Source organism: Nicotiana tomentosiformis, chromosome 7, assembly GCF_000390325.3.
Source record: "Nicotiana tomentosiformis chromosome 7, ASM39032v3, whole genome shotgun sequence".
In the NCBI taxonomy this organism is placed as follows: Eukaryota; Viridiplantae; Streptophyta; class Magnoliopsida; order Solanales; family Solanaceae; genus Nicotiana; species Nicotiana tomentosiformis.
In genome coordinates, this window is record NC_090818.1 from 65,160,732 (window position 1) to 65,186,098 (window position 25,367).

Consider the following 25,367-nt stretch of genomic DNA (forward strand, 5'->3'; position numbering starts at 1 on the left):
GGGTTTCTTGGAAGCAGCTTCTCTACTCGTTCTTCCCAAATTCTCAGGTGTATAAATTCTACCAGACCTGGTCATCCCTTGTGCTGCACTAGATTCTTCCATTTTTGCTTTTCCTTTCCTCCTAGCTTCTGTAACATAGTCCCAGGGTATGACATTGGATTTAAAAGGCGGTGTGGATTCTACCGTCACAGTGAAGGGTGTGGTTACTTCTACTTCAAATGGAGCAGGTGCAGCTGCAGGTGTTGTTTCAACCTCGAACGGGGTTGGTGCGGCCACTTCAACTTCAATTGGTGGTTGTATATTTACCACAATAGGAACAAGAGTGACTACAAGTTTCTTTGGGTCATCCCTTTCTCGAATAAGCCCAATCGACTCTTCTAGGTCCCATTCTTCATAAGTCTCTATCATATTTACTCACTCTCCCCTATGATCTGGGAGGGGATTGTTGCGGACGTCAGGTGCTGCCTCCTTTGCTTGTATAACCTTGGTATCGATTAGTGTCTGGATCTTGTCTTTCAGGGTGCGACATTCATCAATGGTATGACCTTTCATGCCCGAGTGGTAGGCACATGTTTTGTTTGGATTGTCCCATTGAGAGGAGTTTTTCATAGTAACAATGAGAATAGGAGTGACATATCCAGCATCTTTCAGTCTCTCATATAATTGATCGATGGGTTCAGCAATAGGGGTGTATTGTCTGGGTGGCCTGCGGTCGAAATTTGGTCTCGATTTCTGATAGTTTTGGCAGGCTGGCGGTGAGTAATAATATGCTGGCTGGGTGTTATAAGTGTGGTAGGTAGTGGCGGGTTCTGGATATCTAGGAGGTGAAGGCTGATATGTGGGTGGAGGTGTTTGGTATGTAAGAGGAGATTTTGGACCTTGGGCTACCATCACAACCCCTACTTCTTTCTTCTTAGATATACCCCCTGACTGCAATGCTTTGTTTGTAGCCTGTAATGCCTCAAAATTAGTTACCATTCCGCTCTTGATCCCTTCTTCATTCCTTTCCCCTAACTTGATGATGTCGGAGAATTTATGGTTCCCGATAACCATCAACCTTTCATAGTATTATGGATCCTGGACCCGGACGGAGAACTTGTTCATCTGCTCTTCTTCCAATGTCGGCCTTACTTTCACGGCTTCTAACCTCCATCGAGTAGCATACTCACGGAAAGTCTCTGTTGGCTTCTTCTTGAAATTCTGTATGTAGAAGACGTCTGATGCATTCTCCGTATTAAACCTAAATCGATCCATGAACTCCGATGCCATGCTTACCCAACTAACCCACTTGTTGGGATTTTGACTGATGTACCAAGATAGGGCATCCCTAGTGAGACTTCTCATGAACAGCTTCATGCGAATCCTCTCATCCTTTCCAACTCCTATGATCTTGTCATAGTATCTCCTTAGATGCACCTTTGGGTCACCTGTTCCGTAAAACATCTCAAACTTAGGAGATTTGTAACCCTCCGGCAGTTATACGTCTAGCAGAATACACAGATCTTCATAATTCAAACCTTCAATGCCTTTACCCCTTTCGACACCCTAGACTCGGCTTGTGAGCTTCTTAAGTTCCTCTGCCATATTCTTGATGAGCAGGTCCTTCTCGGCGGATTTCGGTGTGTATGGGGTTTGTTGAGTGGGGTGAGGTAGGGTTTCTACATATATGGGGTTGTTTTGGTAGATGCCGGGGGTTTGAGTGTAGTGGTGATCATTGGTTGAGTTCTGCGGATAAGGGGTAGGTTGCGGTGTATTTTGAGGAGTATGGCAGGTAGTAGTTTGTGGATACTGAGTCGGAAGATGTTGGTGTTGAGGAGGTGTGGCGTATTGATGAGGTGCGGGAGGGTTTTGTGGATGTTGGTTTGGTGTGTTTTGAGGAGATGTTGGGTTTTGGGCGTTCTGTTGGTTAATATTTGGGATGTTTAAGGTGAGGGAGAGGTTTGCCAAGTTGCGGACCTGCTCAAGTTCCCCTTGCAATTCCAGTATTTTTTGCTCCAACCGTAGAACCAAATCATTCTGTGCCGAAGTACTCCGACCATTTAAAGTTTCAACATTTTCCACATGCGCAACGTTATCTTTCCTGATACCACTCATGTCATCCATCGTAGCCTTTCCCTTACTTTTAGGATCACTTGGAGGAGGAGGTGGTGGAGGGCCTCTGGATCTGGTATGATACGTTGATGATGCTAGTATGTAAGAACCAACCTTAGGGGATGGGAATAATCAAAACAAAGAAAAGCAAAAAGGTAAACAAGTCAGTATGGGATTTTGGAAGGATATTTGCAGTATTTAAACATGTATTGAGGAATTATAAATTCGCATCCTAATTTTGGGGACCTCATTGTACCTGAGGTAGGCCTAGCGATAACTGCCTCATTTCATTAATGTAATAAATAGATCAAACCTCTAAAATGACAATAATTAAAAGAGTTGCTAGTGGCATTTGCCTTATTACAATCAATTTCTTAAACGACTCTAGAAAAGCAAATAAACAACAATTCTATTCTATTTGGTCCTTGAGGGACCCTCTCCAAGCTTGGCCTTCTTGGCCCCATCGATCAGATTCCCCAGGTCGCGCATGTCCAGCAGCAGATACGCCCTTGCTAGGTGTCCTCCTTCGTTGCTCTCTGCATTCTGACAATCCACGATCCTTTTCCTCATCTTCCCTTCAAGTTCTATCATACCCTACTCTAAGTACTCCAACCTTTCTGTTGATTTTGTAGCAACTTCCCTCCATTCATTGATTGATTCCATGTCTATCTTGTGTTGTTCCAAATGTCTAGCTTCAGACTCAAGGATTCTCTTGCGCAACCTCTTGTATTTTACTTGTGCTTCAACAACATCGTCTATGACCCTATTTCCTTGATCGATCCCCGGCTCGACTTCTCCTGCTATGCCATCATCCAACCATGATAGGTAGAAATACACATAACCGGCATGGTACCGATCTCGTTTGATGGTATCCTTTTCCACAATAATCTTCAGATGCCACATGTGTTGGGCCTCTCACTTGAATGGAATAGCACTACCCTGAAAGTCTGCTATGTAGTGAACCATCTTAGATTCTCGCGGTATGACTTGTTTTCTCCCAGCCTATCTCATGACCCTGATAGGAGCATAAGGATAGATACCGCTCAACCCCATCAGCACTAAGTGAGGAGCATCCCTGGACCTGATGATGAACTCGATAGTAGGGAACCATTCGAACATCCAATGGACCTTGTCATCAGTCAAATTGCTAAAGAAGTGTACCCAATCCACGGCGTTTTCCGGTTGTGCAAACCTGTCTTGGATGAAAGTCATTCTTTTTGGATGGTGAAAGGCTATGTGGTCATTCCATGGTCGCCGTGGAAATTCCTGATGGTACTGTCCTCTTTGAAGATGCTCCAACAAACATGTTTGCAGTAACAAATTACAACCCTCAAAATGTCTGAATCCCTTCTTACAACGGTCCAAAGCTCGGTATATCTCTGCCACGATCATTAGGACAATAGTGTGAGTCTGTCCCTCAATCCCTTCCATTAATGTCTTGGTAACCATAGCCAAACGGGTGTGAATCTTGTCTCCTTAAATAGGAAATACTATCATACCCAAAAAATATACGATGAACACAAAAACTCGACGATAAGTCCAACCCAGGGAAGTGATGGCAAACTCATCATGATAGATACGGTAGGATGTGTTGTGCCCATAATGCTCGTAGAGGAAGTCGAAAGGTATGTAGGACTTCTTCAGGCAGACTAACTTGTCATTCTTTCTAAGACCCATCATTTCCAGAAATCCCCTAGAAGTACGATTTTTCGATACCATCAGACCAGGGCTATCCCAGGGTAGCCCGACAAAACCTCCTATTTCCTCCAGAAGGGGAGTCATCTCTATGTTACCAAAATGGAAAACGTCCCTCTTTTCATCCCAGAACATAGTAGCGGCCTCAATCAGTACATTGTTTGGCTGAATGTACAACAAATAAGGTAAATTTCGAAGAATTCTTTTCACATGGTTCTTGTCGCTTTGCGAGAGATTTTCCTACCAGTCTAGCAATAGAGGTGAGATACTTCGGACCATGCCGAACCTGGGGACTTCGTGCCTCATTTCTGCAAAACAAACAAAGTTAGCCCTTTCCCCCTCCGGGTTTGATTACTTACACATTAATGATTAGCATATCGGCATATTTTCTCCAAATAATGCACATACCATGATCGTGCCCGTTGGGATTATGGAAATCCCGATGGACTTTGGACAAGGCTTTCCTTAGAGAGCTATTATGCGGACAACATTCTAACTCATGCTAGGTTTGGACATGATGCATGCACAATTAACATCAGAGTAGGGTTTTCTATAGAAGTCTAGACCAGTACCCCCAAGCGGATAACTTGAGAGGGAAAGGCACGGAACCGTCGACTGCACCGCTGATCGAATAGTTTTACCGCAAATAAGCCTTTTCAAATTTAAAAAGGGTAATATAGGAAGAGCGCGGACACTCATCAAGTGCCGCTATGGTATTAATTACGCACGAGTGGAATATGATGCATAGCATGTAATTATGCAAAAACTAAAACAACACCTTGTCAAGTATTTTGCATGATGAAAGCGATAAATGCAGTATTTAATAAATGTAAAGACAGGAAAGAAAGAAAAACAAAGAAGGAGTTAGTTCGCATAATGGAAAAATTATAATAAAGCGGTAAATGGGTAGGGATTGGGAAAGACATAAAGATTGAAGCCAATGAACAAGGTTAAACGAAAAGTTGCATGTAAATTCATGTAAAAGGGAAAATAGGGAAGGGGGTGTGCATGTAGCAAATAAACGGTGAATTTGAGAATAAAATAATAAAGACACACTTATCGAGGGAGACTAATTCACACAGACTAACTTCATTATGGTAAGAGCCTAAGGATATCCCCAGCAGAGTCGCCATGCTATCGCGTCCCTCTTTCTCGTGAAATCGGGTTTTGACATTGACAACCCTTTTAAAAAAGGGTGGAAGGGTTATTAAAAGAGAGTCGCCACATAACGGATTAAGGTGCGTTAGGGCACCTATTGTAAATGACTCGGGTTTACTAGTTTGTTTCACCAAATATCGGGTAAGGGCTCAAATTACCTTGAGGACAAGGTGTTAGGCACTCCTCGAGGTCCAAAACGGTGGGTCCCGGCCGAACTTAAATCATGTGAATTAGTCTAAGAGAGAAGAGAAACATAAAGAAAGAATTATTTTAATAGGAGTTGGGGGTCCTAAGTTTTTTAGCCTAAAGGATCACCTCATGCAACATAAATAATACTTCGTAACTTCCCCAAGACGGGGGTGTTACTCATATTATTCAGCGGGCACAAACTATCATCTCCTGCTACCCAATTACTATCTTTAAGTTATTTACCTAAAGCGCTCTAATCAATTCGAAATTGTACCATATGCATGCACTACCCGTCCCTTGCCTATGGCCCAAGAGGCATTTGGACCTCTATTTTCGGATGGTTCTCGACTTTACCTAGATTGCTCAAAAATGATAAAAACTAGGTGACATACAAAATAAATTGGACTTTCATGTAAAAGCAAATAAGGGCTCAAGTTAGCCTCCACACTTAGACATCAAATGCACGCCAAACTGATTAGCATTGAAAATTGCAGATTTTAATAAGTTAAGGTTGCAGAACCCTATAGGCAGGATCTCTATGTGACACTGAATTTAATGAGCAGACATTTTATACGTAAAAGCCTTTTCTCTTAAAACAATTTCTAAAACCGACAAAATTGCCTACTAATTGTAGGTATAAGGGATTAAAACCTATAGGCATGATGTCTAGGTGATTCACACAGTAACTAACAATGGTAATCACAGGAATATGTTCAGAATTGCTTAATCGAGTCCTATAGGCATGGTTTCTAGAATGGTAATTAGCGCAGTGTTGAAAACTCTTAAAGAAACGAGCAGGGCGATAATTAAAAGGGATTCAGACTCTATAGGCATGATTTCTAGAATTAAAACTGATTTTATATCCTATAGGCATGATTTCTATAATTAAAAACTGTTTTTAGATCCTATAGGCATTGACATCTAATTTGTAGATTAAACCGTAGGTAAACAGAATCCTATGCACACATAAAGATATTAATCATTCAATATCCTATAAGCATGGTTTCTAACAGGTAAAAGCAGAACACATTTGAACCAAATAAAGAACCTATAGGCAGGATTTCTAACGCACATTAGAGCAAAATAATGAACCTATAGGCAGGATTTCTACCCATTCTCATGCAAATGTTAAAATAAACCCAGTTTTCCAATTTACTAATACCCCAATTGTTATTACAAATAATTATTACAGACCAGAATGAATGGAATGAATTACAAAGTAGAATAACTATAGGGAGCCTACAGTATGCCCAAAGATATACCCAGCCAAGCCAAGCCTTCATTCTCATGGCTCATAACAGCCCAAAATTACATCTTCATGGACATAAAGCAACCAGGAATTAAGTGATTCACCCAGTGGGCATAAAACAGAGTTGGGCATATAGAACCAAGACCCTAGTGTGTCAGAGTTCCCATGAGCTTCAAGAACCCATGGCAGTGCTCACACTAGGGAGGTTAATAGAGATAATTCAGGGGAGAGACTAGGGACCAAGTCCTAGTGTGCCAGAGTTCACAAGGGTCTCAAATGAACCCTGAGTAGTGCTCTCACTAGGGAGGTCAAAGGACAGAACCTACGTAGCATTGGCTTTCAGCCGGCTAAGAATGGGATTCAAAGAGCTTAGGTGACAAGTGAAAGAAGGGACCAAAGTTGAGAAACATGAATTGAGGGATTTAAACAGACACGACCAAATTGAGCAAACAAAGCAAACAGTTGAATAAATCACAGAACTTTAAAAAAGCAAGCTGAATGTAAACTGAGAAATAGGTCCCACACTTAGCGCAGAAGCAATCATATGCTGAAAAGAAGTTGAGAAAAGAATATGTTTGCAGGATTGACAAAGATTGTTGTACACAGGTTCAAAACAGGTTGAAACATGGTTGAATTATGCTAAGTACACAACCTTGTATTATTACAAGAAAACAAGACTACATTGTGATGAGTCAAATAATCATAGAAAGAGCAGGGCATCATGTTAGCACAGGGGTGAGATTACAATCACAAATTAAGACATATATGCAAAACTATTACTATAGAGTGGAAGGTAAAATCATGTCAAGTAGCAGATATAGGCATTCAAGCTTTGTCATAGTGGTCTAATTAGCTAAAAATGATCCGATTATAACAAAGGTTCAGCCTAACATTGCATAGTAACAATTCAAACATGATGAGACAACTGTTTTAAATCACAAGCAAACACCAGAGGGGTATGGGTTCGCATGATCCTGTTGAGTGACACAATAGCAGAGAGGCAGATTATGACTAATTATGAAGGTCTTAACACAAGCTAACACAAATGTGAGGCATCCACTACAGGGATTCAGGACAAAGTAAGTAAACATGTTCATGAGCATTCATGAGTCAATTCACTAACTGAATAAACCTTAAGAAGGTTCAGATTAATCAGGCTAGGAGTAGATAACTTTAGAATTGGTAGCATTAAGAGCAGTTAAATGCTAAAGAGACTAAAAGCATATAAAGTTTACAGAACGATGCCTAAACATAACTCAGAATCATATTGAACCATGGATTTAGAAGTAAGAACACATACAAGTTAGAGACACCTAAAGATGAAATTACAAAAGTCAAGTGACTTACCAATTAAGCAAAAATGCATAAAATAACAGAAGTCCACAATATTCTGAATAACAAGATCTCAGAACTAAATGGCCTTGGCTTTCAGCCGGCCAAAATCAGAGTATAGAATGCAATATCAGAGTAAAGCTTTAGATCTAATGAGGCTATAGTCAAAAAAATGTCCTCTAAAGGAAATGGGGGAAGGGTTTATATAGTGTCGAAATCGAACACATAAACATGGAAAACAAATTATTCAGATGCAAATAAGATAGAAAGAAAATTTTCAGGAATGAATTAGAAGCGATTTTAGAGCATAAATTAGAGATTCAGTAAATCAACAGGGAAACACACAAATAATACCAAAAATACCAAAATCGTTCAGAGTTATATTTAAGGTAAACAATAAAGTAAAAAATAGGGAAATATAAGGAAAAAAAGTAGTCAAACACAGGAAAGGAAAAATATCAAGTAAGAACCGGTAAGAAACAAATGGGAATTCAAACCCTAGTTGGCAAAAGTCGAAGATTGACCGAAATCTCGGCTAATCGGACCCATATAGCCATGGTTGTGAAGCATATGGATGAGATACATGTCCAGATTCAAGTAGTCAAGAGGAAATGGTCGAAATCTGAGGTGTAGTACTTGCCATGTTTAGGCAAGTACTAAGAGGTAACATAGAATCGTAGGAGATGGTGGTATAATACACAAAAGGTAAGAAAATCATGGAAAATCCATGATTGAGACAGATTCGGAGAGGTTTTTTGAGAGGCAGCGGGTTAAGGTTTTCAGAGAGAAAAGAATAGAGAGGCGGCGAGTTTGGAGGGAATGGGGTTAGGGTTTAGGGTTGAGTGATATAAGGAAAGGAGGGAGTCGTTTGTGAGCTGTTGATCATTTTTTATCAACGGATGGGATTTGAGAAGGTGTTGGGTCAGGTTTGGGCTGGGTTGGGTCATTTAGGATTGGGCTGGGGTTATTGGGCCAAGGTCTGGGTAGTCAGGTCCGAAATTAGGAGGAATCTAGGGCTAGATTCTAAATACATAATTTTAATCAAATAAATAATTTATAGAAGTAATAAATAAATAACAAAAATATCATTTGTGCATGCAAATGATTAAAAACAATTATTTAACATTATAAAAATATAAAAAGTTATTTTTTGTATAAATAATATAATTATATATATACATATGGGCTATTATTGCAAAATGTGCAATTTAGCCTTAAAAATGCAAATGTAATTATACGAAATGCATTGAAAATATTTAGAACCGCATATTGGTATAAATGATAAGTTTGGATGATTAAATCATCATAAAAATAATTAGGTGGGTTGAGTGCCCGGTAACAAATCAATGCCAAAGTCAATATCCCTGTCGGGTGGCATGCCTGGAAGATCCGCTGGGAATACATCTGAATAGTCCCTCACTACCGAAACAAACTCGACGGTAGGAGTGTCAGCATTAACAACCCTCACATAAGCCAGATATGCATCACACCCCTTCTCAACCATTCGTTGAGCTTTAAGAAATGAAACAACCCTACCAGGAACAAGATCCAAGGTACCTCTCCACTCTAGCCTTGGTAGACTTGGCATAGCCAACGTCACCATCTTGGAATGACAATCAAGGATATCGTGATAGGGCGACAACCAGTCCATGCCCAAAATAACATCGAAATCCACCATACTGAGCAATAATAAATTGGCTCTAGTCTCAAAACCACTAAGAACAATCAAACACGACCGATACACACGGTCAACAATAATAGAATCATCCACGGGTGTAGATACATAAACAAGTGAACTCAGAGAATCACGGGATACACCCAAATATGAAGCAAAATAAGATGACACATACGAATAAGTGGAGCCTGGATCAAATAAGACTGATACATCTCTATGACAGACCAGAACAATACCTGTGATAACAGAATCTGATGCAACTACCTCTATCCTAGCAGGAAGGGCATAATATCTGGCCTAGCCTCCCCCTCTAGGGCAACCTCTACCTGTCCGACCTCCACTTCTAGCTGGTTGTGCAGGTAGGGTGGTAGCTGGTGCTGTAGCCATTGCATGAGGACCCGGTAGAGCACGCGATTCCTGCGAAATATGTGCAGGCGTACCCATCCTGAATCTGCAACAATCTTTCACCACATGACGAGGGTCACAACACTCAAAAGAAGCTCTTGGGGGACGTCGCTGTTGCAATTGGCTCGGGCCTGATCGACTGGACTGATCACTGAAAGCACCCCGTACAAGAGGCACACTAGACACAAGTGGTTCATAATAAGGATCCTAGGGCTTAGTAGTGGCCGGAGCACTGTTGGTGGCTGGAAGTGCTGAATGAATAGGGCGACCCATATAACCCCTGCCCTGACGAGCTACCGCTGGGGAATGAGTACCATTGTAAGTGCCAGACTCTCGATACCTCTTGGTCTCTCTCTCTTCTCTCTCTCGAGTCAACATACCCTCCAACCTCCTAGCAATCCCTACTACCTGCTAGTATGCAATATCCATCTCCAACTCTCGGGTCATGCTCAATCTGATATTGTTATTGAGCCCCTCAATAAATCTACGAACCCACTCTCGAACAGTAGCAACCAAGGCTGGTGCGTGCCTGGCCAAATCAATTAATCGAACCGCATACTCTGACACGGTCATAGGACCCTAGCGCAACTACTCAAACTCTACACGCCATGCATCTCAGCGACTCTGGGGAACATACTCTCTCAAGAACATATATGAGAATTGAGTCAAAGTGAGTGAAGCTGCCTCAGCCGGACTATCCAACTCGTATGCGCGCCACCACTGATAAGCCGCTCCTCTAAGCTGGAATGTAGTGAAAGAAACACCACTAGTCTCTGCAACATCCATAGTATGGAGGATACGATGGCACTTCTCAAGAAAACCCCGGCATCCTTTGACGCCAAGCCACTGAAAGTAGGAGGGTGGTACTTCTTGTACCTCTCCAGCCTGAGCTGCTCTGCGTCAAAAACTGCTGCCCTAAGCTCGAGCTGAACTGGAGCTACCGGCTGCATCAATATGATCTCTAGATCTTGGTCTACCTGAACCCGCTCCTCTGGGGTACCGACGACGGGAGTCTATGTTCCTCGCCTGCCTGAGATGTGGCAGGAGCAAGTGGTATCAATCCTGCATGAGCCAAGGTGCTGAACATGCTCAGAAACTGGGCTAGAGTCTCCTGGAGGGCTGGTGTAGTAACAGGCGTCTCAGGTGCCTGTCCTCTAACTAGAGCTACTGGTGGCTCCTCTGTAGCAGCTCGTGCGGGTGCTCTGGCTGCACCACGTAGACGTCCTCGGCCTCTACCTCGGCCCCGGCCTCTTGCGGCTCTAGCAGGCAGCATGGGTGTCTGGTCATCTGATCCAGCTGTACGTGTCCTCACCATCTGTGAGAGAATAGAAAGACATAATTTTAGAATCCGTAGTCAAAATCTCGCACGATAAGGAATCAAAGAAGTGATGCTTTTCCTAACAGTTCCATAGCCTCCCGAAGATAAGTACAGACGTCTACGTGCTTATCTGCGAGACTCTAATAAAATTGCTTGTGACTCATAACACCTATGAACCTAGTGATCTGATAACAACTTGTCACGACCTCAATTTCCCTCCGTAGGATGTCGTGATGGCACCTAGTCTCAAAGACTAGGTAAGCCTAACAATTTGCGGAATAAATGAATAATAAATTGAACTCCAATATCAACACATGGTATATAAATATAAAACTGCAAATCAATAATTACAACTCCCAAAACCTGGTAAAAATAATTCATAAGCTTCTAAGAGAAAATACTAAGTGTCTCTATATATAAAGTCGACATAGAATAAGGTAAACAACAAAATAAAGATAGAGGGGGACTCCGAGGTCTGCAGACGCTGGCAGATATACCTTGAATTCTCCACGTACAGTCCAACTCACTAGTATCTGGCCTAGTAGGAAGAACCTAGATTTGCACAAAATGATGTGCAGAGTGTAGTATCAGTACGCCACAATTGTATCCAATAAGTGTCAAGCCTAACCTCGATAGAGTAGTGACGAGGTCATGTCAGGGCCCTACTGGTTTTAAAAGAAAAATAAGGCAGAAGATATAATAATATTTGAAATGACTGAATATTTAAACGACGAGAAACTTCAGAAAATAACAGCTAAGCAATTAGAAGTAAACAACAGGGGCGCTCCTGAGGTACCGCCTCGTAGTCCTAAATGTAAATATGCAGGACATGGGGGATCTTCCGAGGTACCGCCTCGTAATCCCAATATAAATATGCAAGACAGGGGGATCTCTCGAGTAAACGCCTCGTAGTCCCAAAGTAAATATGCAGTACAAGGGGAATCTCCCGAGGAACTGCCTCGTAGTCCCAAAGTAAATATGCAACAGATAATCGAACCAAAGGAACAACGCATTTACAGCAAGAAATCTTACAGTTAAAGATTTAATTCAAATCAAGGAAAGAAAGTAATTTAACTAAGCATGTTGCACAAATGTCAAGTAAGAGTTAAGGCATATAGACATGCAATACTAGGCTAATCATGATCACTACATATGCTAAGGCAACTCAGTTAAGGAATTTAAAAGAAGACAACTCAGCAAGAACCGAAATTTCCACAATTAGCCCGTGTACAAAATCGTCACCTCGCATACACGACGCTTACATATCACAAATTATTACAACAGTACCAAATCCTAAAGGGATTTTCCCCACATAAGGTTAGACAAGTCACTTACCTCAAATTTTGCTCAATTAATTGATAAGGATGCCTTTCCCTCGATTTTTCGACTCCGAATGGTCCAAATCTAGCCAAAACAAATTACATACCATGAATACAGCTACAAGAAACTAATTTAATTAATAAATTTATGACTTTAGCAAAAAATCAAAAAATCAGCCCAACAAATCGACCCAGGCCCATGTCTCGGAATCGGGTAAAAGTCACAAAATAGGAACACCCATTCGATATCGAGTTCAACTAAACCAAAATTACCAAAATCTGACTCCAAGTCACTACTTAAATCCCCAAATTAAACTCTCCAAATCTCTAACCTCAAACTCCCAAATTCCACCTTAAACATACACAATCTAGGTGGGAAAATCAACGAGGAAACAAGATTATTGATAAAAAATAAGCACAACAGGCTTACCTCAAGAAATCTCTCGAAAAGGCTCTCAACAATTGCCAAAACGGAGCTCAATATGTCCAACAATGATAAAAATCCCAAACCCTTGAATTAATAGAGTCTGCCCAGTGGTTTTGCTTTTGCGGATCACTTGACCGCATTTGCAGTCCCGCATTTGCGGTCCCGCTTTTGCGGAAAATGCACCACTTCTGCGGTTTTGCCCATGCTACCTTGCGTCCGCTTCTTTGATCTCCTATTCGCTCCTGCGGACTTGTTTCTGCGAGAAGCAATCCGCTTCTGCGGCTCCAGCGCACTTGCGACATCTTTGTCCGCATCTGCGGAATTTTCCTAGCATCTGCGACTTCTGCCCGCACTGCTTCAGCCCGCTTCTATGCCCAAAGCCTGCTTCTGCAGGCTCGCACCTGCGGTCAATCTTGCGCAGGTGCCATTACACCAGAGTTGGTGCCTTCATCCATTCACACAAGTCCAAATTTGATCCGTTAACCATCCAGAATCTACCCGAGAACCCCGGGACTTCAACCAAACTTACCAACAAGTCCTAAACATCATACGGACTTAGTCGAGCCTTTATATCACATTAAACAACGCTAAACATACGAATTGCATATCGATTCAAGCCTAATGAACTTTAAAACTTCAAACTTCTACATCTGTCGCTGAAACCTATCAAATCAAGTCCAATTGACCTCAAATTTTGCACACAAGTCATAATTGACATTACGGACCTATTCCAACTTCCAGAATAGGAATCCGACCCTGATATAAAAAAATTCACTCCCTGTCAAACTTTCAAAAAACATCATCCAATTTTCCAACTTTCGCCAATTGATTCTAAAATGACCTACAGAGCTCCAATTCAACATCCAATTTTCCAACTTTCTAGTAGTGCCTCCTCCAAATGAGACAAGTGGTCTGCCATTTTATTTTCCTTTATTGTCTTGGATGTCAATATCAAACTCTTGCAAAAAAGCACCCATCTCATCAAATGATCCGTGTGGACAATAACCTTGGCACCCATCAAGTATGGGCAGAACTTATCCATAGCAAATACAATGGCAAGGAGCTCCTTCTCCATAATAGTATAATTGACTTGGGCACTATTTATGATCTTACTAGCATAGTAGACCGGATGAAAAAATATGTTGATACGTTGCCCCAAAACATCCACAATAGCTACATCACTTGCGTCACACATGAGCTCGAATGGCAAACTCCAATTTGCAGATGTAATGACAGGAGTAGTTGTCAACTTGGGCTTCAATTGTTCAAAAGCTATCATACAATCACCATTGAAAGGGAACTTGGCATCCTTCTCATGGAGTTTGCACAAAGGGTTCACCACTTTAGAAAAGTCTTTGATAAATCGCCAGTAAAATCCCGCATGGCCCAAGCAACTTCTCACACCTTTCACCGAGGTAGGGGTGGAAGCTTAGAAATACTTCAATCTTCGCATTATCCACTTCAATACCATTCTTTGAAATCTTATGGCCTAGGATAATGCCTTCCTCAACCTTGAAATATCATTTCTCCAATTGAGTACCAAATTTGTTTCCTCACATCCAGCCAACACCTTGTCCAAATTAGCAAGACAATCATCAAATGAATCCCCAACCACCGAAAAGTCATCCATGAAGACCTCAAGGTAATGTTCCACCATGTCCGTGAAGATAGCCATCATAAATCATTTAAAAGTCACAAGCACATTGCACAATCCAAAAGGCGTTTGTTTGAAAGAAAAAGTACCATATAGACATGTAAAGGTGATTTTCTCTTGATCTTCCGGTGCAATAAGAATTTGGTTGTATCCCGACTTACCATCAAGAAAGCAATAGAAAGCACAACCAGCCAACCTATGAAGCATTTGATCCATAGAAGGGAGAGGAAAGTGATCCTTCCTTGTGACTTTGTTGAGCTTATGATAATCCTACAAACTCTCCAACCGGTGACCGTTCTTGTAGGTATCAACACATCCTTATCATTGGTAACAATCGTCATTGGCACGCCCCAAAACCGAGGAGCGCGAACGGCGCTCAACCGAATGAACTTGACCGAGCAAGCCTGTTAGATTTTCTTCTACCCAAACTAATCCACGAATGAATATAATACATATTTTCATTAATTAGATAAAAAGGTGATCATGTCTACAATACCAATCCATTACCAATAGTTTTCATCATTTTTTCTTAAAGTCTCAAGTGGGACAGGTAATATAACCACAATATAACATAGTTTGTCTTTTCCAGCACCAATACACAACCCACACTATGCCTACGGAGCCTCTATAGATAAAGAAGAGTACAATGATAATGCCGACAACAAGGCCCCAGCTATACCTCAAACAGAATACATAAAGTACAAAAGATTCATGCCCCCGGGATGAAGTGGGGCTCACCAAGTCAGCTGGGAAGAATGGGTTCTGCTATCACTGATCAATATCTCCTGCTGTGGAACCACCTGCATCTATTTAAAGATGCAGCGCCCCCGGCAAAAGGGACATTAGTACTGTCGAATAGCACTAGTATATATAACTAAACACCCTCTCAATAGAATAATAAATAATACAAACAAGATTATCATAATATCAATGAAAGCCTTAATCAACATCAAAACTCAATTTAGGATCAAGACAGTGTTCAAATTAATTTCCATATCTCACATTGGGAGATTTTTATTATCGATATACAATTGTCCACAATACCATTATTCACAATACCAGTACCACCGTACTCTCAGCACGGAGTCCGATCACGACCCGATCGGCTAGGCTATCTCATTAGAGACATTAATGACAATTACTCTCAATATCAATACCACTATCTTTAACACGGAGTCCGATCACGACCCGATCGACTAGGCTATCCATTAGGGACATCGGCCACAATCACAATTTTAATTACAATTTCCAGCACAATCACCATCATGTGTGTGGCATGGTGTCCGATCACGACCCTACCGGCTAGGCTGTCTTATTCGAGACATCAACCTTTTTATATCAATCATCGCATTTCATATTACTTTCACATCTTTTCATTTTATTGGCACTAATGGCCATAATTATAAGATCATTCTTGCCACGTTGGTCATATTTAGTACTTCATGCTCACCTTTTCAATTTCAATTATCATCACCATCATCAACAACAAATACAATTCAAATCAAGGTGTGTCGTTACACATGTGAGCAATGTAGAGTCTAAGGGACATAGGGATATTTCACAAAATTTGGCATAATAGCCTTCGTTTGAACTTGACTTAAAGTCGAAACATTATTAATGCACAACCCATATTTTAACACATGCTCAATTGGTAACATAACATGAATAAAGCATTTGGGATATTTGTTGAACATATATCTTTCAACCCAATCTTACTCGGAATAGCCAATTCTATAATGGATCACTCGGGACTTACATAATTTACATGAATATCATGTGATTCAATTCTAAGAGAAGTGTTTAGCCAATATACCTTATCCGAGCTTTCATTAAGTTGCTACAATGCCCCAACACTTCTAGCAATAACAATCTATAGGAAGCTAGTGAAAATCGGCTAATAATTAGAAGGATTTCCATGATGTAACTCTCTTAGGAATTTTGTCAAACACCTAACATGCGAAATAGACCACAAGGCTCTACAATGGAGATCCTTTCATCCCTCAACCAATTTAAACAAGAAACTACCCAAAATGGTTCATTAACCCCGCATACTACAACTTTGTGTCACATGCATGGCCTATTTCTAACCCTACAATACATTTGAACTCATAACCTCTTGTATGAAAGCTTAGAAGTAGGACTTACCCAGATGAAGGATAATCTAGTGATTGACTTCCTTGATTCTTGAATATTGGTGCAAGATTGGATGATTGGGAGGTTAGGTTTTCTCCTTCTCTCTCTAAAATGCTCTCATCGCTCTCTAGACTCGCCAGAAAATCGTCCCAATTAAAGCCCCAAAGGCTAGTTATTAAAATGGGTCGGGATGTAAAAACCCCAAACTTTGCACAGCCGCGCTGCATGGGGCACTGCGGGGCACCGCGTGGTAGTGAAAAATGTGCCTAGAAACGAAATTTTGAAGTGTTCTGGAAATCCCCACAGGCGCGCCGCATGGGGCGGCGCGATAGTGTAAACTTCTGCCAGCTTTTGGTAATTTGGTCATAACTTCTTGTAGGAGTGTCCAAATTATGAACAGTTTAAAGTGTTAGAAACTAGACTCGAAGATCTTTCGTTTGATAGTTTTTTATCAAATGAATACTTATATATATGTAGATATGATTATCCAAAGTTTGGTCTTGTGCGTACTCATTTGCAACTTTGGTCTATCATGAAATTTTCCAACTTGCGTTGGACTTAGGCCTCTCCTTAGACCCCACATCACTTATAATATGTCTCGTACACGTATTATCTTATCCAATTGATATCCATCATATTAATAGCCCTCGTCGGCATACAACGTAATATAACTAGCATACATCAACTTTCTTAAAAGCGCTTAAGTACTTCAAAAGTTTTCGGAGTGCTACATTATAAGGCCTCGTAAAATTTCTCAAATGAAAATAATGTTTCGTGGTGCCGGAGCTCCATTTTTTTGGATTTTTAAAACCCGACCCTATTTCGTCAAATACACTCTTGGGCCATTTTTGAGCCATAATCTGATATTTTAGAGTGAGAGAGAGTACCCTAGAGTGAGAAGGTATTCTTCAATTATTGTTCTTCAATTCTTGCTCAAGTTTTGGAAGATTAAGAAGGGAAACTCACTAGGTCTTCATTCTAGAGGTAAGATTCTATACCCTAACCCTCACTTTCGAACTTTGTGTAGAAATGGATAATTAGCAAGATAATTTCTGGGTAGGAGGGTTGTTTATTTTGCATGCATGTGTTATCAAAGGGTGTAGGAAGCTTGTTGAACTAAAAATAGTAAAGATTGGGTTGTGGGATGATGGAATCCTCCATAAAAGGGCCTTGAACCTTAATACACACATAGTGTTTGATAAAATTCTCAAATGAGCTAGAACCATGAGCATCTACCTAATTTTGGTTCAATTTGTTATATTTCTACAATAGATTAAAGTTGCTAAGAATTCCGGAACATTTAGAGTGTAAGGAAGCTCAAGTGAGATATGTTGGCTAAACTCTTCTTTAAGAATTGGAATTCCCAATATCCTTATATGTTCCGAGATGTTGATTATAAATGGAGTATTCCGATAAGTTTTGTGATGAAGATATATGTTCAATTCTTGTTTCAAATGCTCTTATCATATTGCATTATAAATTGAGGATGTGTCCCAAACTATGGATTTTGTATCCACATGTTATAATTTCTAGTCGTGATTTATGTGAACATTATTATGCCAAGTTGTGTAGAGATTGTGATTTTGATACACTTCCACTCGCATACATTGGGGTGAGGCGGCTTGACCACTTTGTGTAGGGATTATGGTATAGAGATTGTGATTGTGATACACCTCCACCCGCATATATATTGGGGGTGAGGTGACATGACCGCTTTGTGTAGGGATTATGGTATTGTGGGACTGCACCTCCACCCCCTTACATTGGGGTGAGGCGGTATGACCGCTTTGTGTATAGTTTTGGTATTGTTGTGGCACCACCACCCGCATACATTGGGGTGAGGCGGCATAGCTGCTTTGTGTTGGTATTGGTATCGTTCATGCATTTTCACCCGCATACATTGGGGTGAGGTGGCATAGCCGCTTTGTGTAAGTTCTTTGTATTGTGGTTATACATCCACCCGCATACATTGGGGTGAGGCGGCAGGGCCGCTTGATTTAGAGTTGTGGTATTGTACGTCCACCTCCACCTGCATATATCGGGTGAGGCGTTGGGGCCGCTTTGTGTGAAGATGGTTACAGAGGAACTCATCTTAAATCCAATATATGTTATTGGTAGCTCTTAATAAGCTTGCTCTGGTTTAAACGGTTATCTAATATTATTCCATTGCTGCACTAGTTCATCATATTCATTTTGTATTTCTTAATTCTTAAATTGATGTTTATTTTTCATATTAGTACTATTCGACTGTACTAACATCCCTTTGCCGGGGGCATTGCGTCTTTATATGGATGCAGGTGGTTCAACAGCAGGAGATATTGATCAGTGATAGAAGTACACCTTCTTCCCAGGTGACTTGGTGAGCCCCACTTTATCTCGGGGTCATGCATCTTTTGTTCTTTGTGTATTCTGTTGGAGCGATTGAAGACTGCTCAGAGTCATCAAAAATCCTATTCGGATGTTCGTCGTAGGGATTTGTAGTTCAAAGAAGATGATTGGGTATTCTTGAAAGTTTCCCCCATGAACGGTGTAATGCGATTTGGTAAGAAAGGGAAATTGAGTCCGAGGTATGTAGGACCATACAAAATCATTCAGAGGATCAGTGAGGTGGCATACAAACTTGAACTACCACCTGAGATATCATTAGTACACCGGTGTTTCATGTGTCTATGTTGAAGAAAGTAGTTGGAGATCCGACACTCATTGTTCCGGCTGAGACTATTGAGGTAAATGAGAAATTGACTTATGAAGAAATTCCAGTTGCCATTCTTGATAGGCAAGTCCGAAAGTTGAGAAATAAAGAAATTACATCCGTAAAAGTGCTATGGTGAAACCAATAGGTTGAAGAGGCTACTTGGGAGGCCGAGGAAGAAATGAATAAAAAGTATACTTATTTGTTTGAATGACCGTGTATTTATAAAGTTGTGCTCAATGAAAAAAAAATTCTAAGAGCTGCTTTCTATGAATTATCTATAATTCGTACATTTGATGTTAAGGGTGTTCCGTTTTGGTAATATAATTTCTTGTAAGGCCACAGTTGGTGTTGTTTTGTATTATGTTACGTCATTGGATTATGTATGTGCTGTTAGGATGTATTTCTGGGGCTCTCTGACAGGTGGATAGGCCTAGTTACAAGGGAAACTCTGGCAAAATATTTGGAAATTTACGGAGTTAGTCAAATTTGGGGCTGCTGGTGTGTGGTATGAAAAGCTGAGCTGCATAGGACGCTAATAACAGATTTTTACACTCATTCGAGGACGAATGATCCTAAGTGGGGGAGAATATAAGGCCCCATATTTCGTGGTGCCGAATGGTTTTTACGTGTTGAGGATTATAGAAGTTCTTGGGTTGAACAGTGCATGGGAAAGTAAAGGAAATTTTTTTCCGAAAAAGTGCGTTTATGCGGTCCATTATGCGACCGTATAATCACTCTACGGGCCGCATAATGGCCGCAGAAGTGAGCAGGAGAGAGCCATTTTGAAAGCCGCTATGTGGTCGACTATGAGACCGCATAACTGTTATGCGGTGCATTATGCGACCGCATAACAGTTATGAGGACCGCATAGTGATCGCATACACAGACAGATTTTTTGGCTATTTTGTAACCAATTATGCGACCGGTATGCGGTCCGCATATCGGTTATGCGATCGCATACCTTGTTCCGTAGATCCATTTTTGGTTTTTTAAAACCCGAACCTATTTCGTTACATACACTCTTTGAGCCATTTTGAGCCATAATCTGATATTTTAGAGTGAGAGAGAGTACCCTAGAGTAAGAAGGTGTTCTTTAATTATTGTTCTTCAATTCTTGCTCAAGTTTTGGAAGATTAAGTAGGGAAACTCACTAGGTCTTCATCCTAGAGGTAAGATTCTACACCCTAACCCTCAATTTCGAATTTTGTGTAGAAATGGATAATTAGCAAGATAATTTCTGGGTAGGAGGATTGTTTATTTTGTATGCATGTGTTATCAAAGGGTGTAGGAAGATTGTTGAACTAAAAATGGTAAAGATTGGGTTGTGGGATGATGGAATCCTCCTCAAAAGGGCCTTGAACCTTAATCCACACATAGTGTTTGATAAAATGATCAAATGAGCTAGAACCATGAGCATCGCCCTAATTTTGGTTCAATTTGTTATATTTTTACAATAGATTGAAGTTTCTAAGAATTCCGGAATATTTAGAGTGTAAGGAACCTCAAGTGAGGTATGTTGGATAAACTCTTCTTTAAGAATTGGAATTCCCAATATCCTTGTAAGTTCCGAGATGTTGATAATAAATGGAGTATTCCGATATGTTTTGTGATGAAGATATATGTTCAATTCATGTTTCAAATGCTCTTATCATATTGCATTATAAATTGAGGATGTGTCCCAAACTATGGATTTTGTATCCACATATTATAATTTCTAGTCGTGATTTATGTGAACGTTATTATGACAAGTTGTGTAGAGATTGTGATTGTGATACACCTCCACCCGCATACATTGGGGTAAGGAAGCATGACCGCTTTGTGTAAGGATTATGGTATAGAGATTGTGATTGTGATACACCTCCACCCATATATATATTGGGGTGAGGTGGCATGACCGCTTTGTGTAGGGATTATGGTATTGTGGGACTGCACCTCCACCCGCTTACATTGGGGTGAGGCGGTACGACTGCTTTGTGTATAGTTTTGGAATTCTTGTGGCACCACCACCCGCATACATTGGGGTGAGGCGGCATAGCTTCTTTGTGTTGGTATTGGTATCGTTGATGCATTTCCACCCGCATACATTGGGGTGAGGCGGCATAGCCACTTTGTGTAGGTTCTTGGTATTGTGGTTATACATCCACCCGCATACATTGGGGTGAGGCGGCAGGGCCACTTGATTAGAGTTGTGGTATTGTATGTACACCTCCACCTGCATACATCGGGTGAGGCGGCGGGGCCGCTTTGTGTGAAGATGGTTACAGAGGATCTCATCTTAAATCCAATAAATGTTATTGATAGCTCTTAATCAGCTTGCTCTAGTTTAAACAGTTATCTATATTATTCCATTGATGCACTGGTTCATCATATTCATCATTTATTTTTGAATTCTTAAATTGATGTTTATTTTTCATACAAGTACTATTCAATGGTATTAACGTCCCTTTTGTTGGGGGCACTGCATCTTTAAATGGATGCAGGTGGTTCAAAAGCAGGAGATATTGATCAGTGATAGCAGTACATCTTCTTCGCAGCTGACTTGGTGAGCCATACTTCATCTCGTGGTCATGCATCTTTTTTTCTTTGTGTATTCTGTTTGAGGTATAGCCGGGGCCTTGTTGCCGGCATTATCATTGTACTCATCTTTATCTATAGAGGCTCCGTAGACATAGTGTGGGTTGTATAATGGTGCTGGGGAAGTCAAACTCGTGTGTTGTGCTTGAATTACTATTTCCACTTCAGATTATGAAAAATGTATTTGGAATTGAGACTTTAAAATAAAGTAACTGACTGTAAGAAATTGGTATTGCAGACATGATCACTTTATTTGTTGATTAACGAAAACATATATATGCTTACTATTCATGAATGAGTTTGGGTAGAAGGAAATCTAAATAGGCTTGCTCAGCCAGGTTCACATGGTTGAGTGCCGGTTGCGCTCCTCGGGTTTTGGGGAGTGATATACATTCTCCCCCACTCAGGATCATTCGTCCTCGAATGAGAAGTAGAGTCGACCCCAAAACTGATTATAACTTAACTATTTTCTTACACACCTCAAGCTCCCAAATTTTTGACTATCTCTCGAATTTTCCAGAAATTTGGCAGAGTTTCCCTTGTAACTAGGCCTATCCACCTGCCAGAGAACCCCAAAAACACATACTAACAACTCATACATAATCCAATGACGTAACATAACACCAAAACAACACCAATCATGGCCTCATAAACAACATATAACTAGAAAGGAACACCTTTAACATCAACTGTACAAGTGATACACAATTCATAGGCGACAATTTCCTAGAAAGATTACATAGCTATTCAAACAAAAAAGGATACTTCTTCTTCATCTCTTCTTCGGCCTCCCAAGTAGCTTCTTCAACTTGTTGATTTTGCCACATCACTTTTACGGAGGTAATTTCTTTGTTTCTCAAATTTCGAACTTGCCTATCAAGAATGGCAACTGGAATTTCTTCATAGGTCAGTTCTTCATTTACCTCAATAGACTCAACTGGCACAATAAGCAACGGATCTCCGATTACCTTCTTCAACATAGACACATGAAATACCGGTTGCACTAATGACATCCCAGGTGGTAGCTCAAGCTTGTACGCCACCTCACCGATCCTCTGAATGATTTTGTATGGTCCGACATACATCGGACTCAATTTTTGTTTATATTACTTGAAGCCTGATTTTTTAAATTTTGAGCAACCTAGGATGAGTCTAGAACTACCTACATAGAGGTCCAATCCTCTTGGACCATAGGCATGGGATGGGTAGGCACAAGTGGGGCATCACTTAGAATTGAATTAGTGCAATTTAGGTTAAAAACTTAAAGATAGTAATCGGGTATCTAGAGATGATAGTATGTGTCCGCTAGATAATATGAGCAACCCTTGTACTTATAAGGGTTGCGAAGTATTATTTTATTGCACGGGGTGATCCTTTAGGCTTACAAATTTAGGAACCCCCCCCCCCAACCCATTGTGTCTAATTGTTCCATGTACTTTAGTTTGTGGGAATCTAGATTTAACTATGTTATACCTTGTAGCCTCTAAATAGTTGTACCAATTAGTTTATCTGTAAATGAAGTCTACTCTCCCAGATTATTTCTTTATATTATTTGTGCATTATCTTTTGGCTAATTATCTCATTTCACTTACGATAACTAATTTCTTACCCGGACCTTTGTTCCTTTATTTTAATAATGAATTCATTTGCACGCTCACTTAGGATGATTAACTATAATTCAATAAACCCATATAGCTTTAAAATTCAGTCGGGAACCATAGTTGTAGACCTCGAAGAGTACCTAACACCTTCTTTTTGAGGTAATCTGAGCCCTTACCAATCTTTGGTGGCGTAGACTAGTCAAACCAGAGTCATTTGAAAATAGATACCCTAACATATTAAAAATAACTAGGTGGCGACTCTTCTATTTTAATACCCATTTAAAAGAGTTTTCACATATCGAAACCCGCTTTCGGGAGAAAATGGGGTGCGACAACATGGACTTGCACACATGGAATACCATTTGTTCATCACCAACCCGAAATCTAGAAAGACCTCCCAATAATGATAGGCACTTCAAATTCAACCTCACAATTAGAATCACAAAGTCCGCTAGAAGAATAAATTTATTAACTCGGACCAAGACATTCTCAATCACTCTCAACGGTCTCTTCATTGTGCGATCGACAATTTGCAATCTCATATATGTGGGTCTTAGTTTCCCAATCCCCAAAGTTTTGAACCCTAAATAGGGCATCAAATTGGTACTCGCCCTAAGATCACAAAGAGTTTTAGCAAAATCGGCACTTCCAATAGTACAAGAAATTGTGAAAGCACCGGGATCCTCCAACTTAGGAGCCATGGAATGAATAATTACACTCACTCCATGAGTGACCTTGATTTTTTCAAACTTCATCAACCTCTTCTTGGTCACAAGATCTTTCATAAACTTGGCACAGGCGAGCATTTGTTCCAAAGCTTCCACCAATGGCGCACTAATAGATAGACCTTTCATCACTTGAATGAACTTCTTGAATTGATTCTCACCATTTAACTTAGCAATCCTTTGAGGGTACGGGTGTGGAGGCTTTGGAAAGGGTGCCTTAGCTTTTTTCACCACCAGATCCAGTATGTCAATGATGTGCATCCTATACCGGTACTAATAAGTGGTTAAAATCTATACTTATCAAATCTCGTGACTTCCTCTTAGAGGTTAGTCATGATACTTACGTAGTACATAGGGTCGATTGTACTCATACTACACTATATATTTAATTGTGCAGATGTAACGATCCGGCCGGTCGTTTCGAAAGTCATAGCCCTATTTTCCCTATTTCTACTTCTTTTTGTGTTATTCAGCTATATTATGTTATATCGGGTTAGTTGGTTCGGGACCGGAGTGGTTTCAGAGTGAATTGAGACACTTAGTCTCTTAAGTAGAAACTTAAGTTGGAAAAGTCAACCGGATGTTGACCTATATGTAAACGATCTTGCATTTGAATTTTGATGGTTCTGTTAGCTCTGTTAGATGATTTTGGACTTAGAAGTGCATCCGGAATGTGATTTGGAGGTATGTGGTAGAATTAGGCTTGAATTGGCGAAATTGGAAATTTGGCAATTTCGGTCGGCAGTGAAAAATTTGATATCGGGGTCGGAATGAAATTTCGGAAGTTAGAGTAGGTTCGTAGTGTCATTTGTGATGTGTGTGAAAAATTTGAAGTCATTCGGACGTGGTTTGGTTGATTTCGGCATCGGTTGCCTAATTTGGAATTTTAGAAGTTCTTAGGCTTGAATCCGAGGGTAATTTGATGATTTGATATTATTTTGAGTGATTCGAAGGTTCGACTAAGTTGGTATGTTGATATATGACTTGTTGGAATTTTTGGTTGAGGTCCTGAGGGCCTCGGGGTAATTCCGGGTGGTTAACGGATCTGTTGAAGTTGGAAAATATAGCTGAAGCTGCTGCTACTGCTCTTTCCGCACCTACGGAAGAAATCCTCGCAGGTGCGAGGC